The 1,164-nt window shown below is 33.4% G+C and overlaps 1 protein-coding gene across 2 annotated transcripts in view; it reads left to right on the top strand.

Annotated features, from left to right (window-relative positions):
• Nck1 (NCK adaptor protein 1) overlaps positions 1-1,164 on the top strand; it is a 54,745-nt gene that overhangs the window by 37,350 nt on the left and 16,231 nt on the right. The window lies entirely within an intron of this gene.

Below are 1,164 nucleotides of genomic sequence, written 5' to 3'. Positions count from 1 at the left end.
CTGGCTTACCCTTCCTTCAGTCTCTACTCCATAGTTAATCTCCGCAACTCCTCCCGTGGGTATTTTTGTTGACTTAAGTGATTCCCTTACAAAGTGTGATGTATGGCAGATTTTGAGGCTTTTGCAAATCCTTTGTAATATATATCTACCTTGTTGACATATTTATGCAAAAGGATGTTGAATTCTGGATTAAAGTTAATTTTCTGGATTAAAGTTAAATTCTGGATTAAAGTACTTACTTCATTGTTGAGAAAACAGACCTGGTAGTCAATACCCAAAACAAAAGTCTGAATTTATTTGCTTGTTTCATGAGGTATATCTGCTTTTATGAAACAGTCTCTCTGAAGAAAGAGAGCTCTGTTTTTTGTTTCAGGACAGTGTTTGCTTGTATATATTTTTATTTTAAAATAATGTGTATAAGCTAGGAAGTGGTGGCTTACACCTTTAATCCTAGCACTCAGAAGGCAGAGGTCTATGACATCAAAGCCAGCCTGGTCTACAGAGTGAGTTCCATGACAGTCAGGACTACACAGAGAAACCCTGCCTCAAAATATAAAACAAACCAACAGCAAACAAAACAAAAAACTCCACCCATAAATAAATAAATAAATATATAATTTCTTCTTGATTTTAGTAGAATTTGCCTATAAAACTTACTTTCTTTGGTATTGATGTTATAGGAAGACTTCTTAGTAACTAATTCAACTATATTTTATTTTTCATATAGTTTCATCATTGTGTTTTATTATCTTCAGATTTATTTTTAAAGTTGTTTGTGTTACTGTTTATTTGTAGTATACAGTTGTGGTTCCTGGTATTTGCATGTACATTTTCTTTGTTTTATTGATTAATATTTCCACAATTGTCATTTTAATTAGAGAGGGGACTAGAGATTTAACTCCTGAGTGTTAAGCACTCTTTTACCACTGGGCTATGCCTGGCAGTCCCAACTTTATAACTAAACATCTCCTTCATAAATTCTTTTGCCAGTTACATACATGAAAGTTTAAAATAATTTTTAAGTCAGTGTTTTCCCTGCTATCAAACACTCTTTATTTCCCTTTGCAAACATATTACCCCCACATCTAACGGCAATATCAGTGGTCAATATCACATCTAACGGCAACATCAGTGGTCAATATCACATCTAACGGCAACATCAGT

Source organism: Mastomys coucha, unplaced genomic scaffold (genome assembly GCF_008632895.1).
Source record: "Mastomys coucha isolate ucsf_1 unplaced genomic scaffold, UCSF_Mcou_1 pScaffold23, whole genome shotgun sequence".
NCBI lineage: Eukaryota > Metazoa > Chordata > Mammalia > Rodentia > Muridae > Mastomys > Mastomys coucha.
Note: the sequence above shows the minus strand (reverse complement) of the source record. Positions and strands in the feature narration are given on the sequence as shown.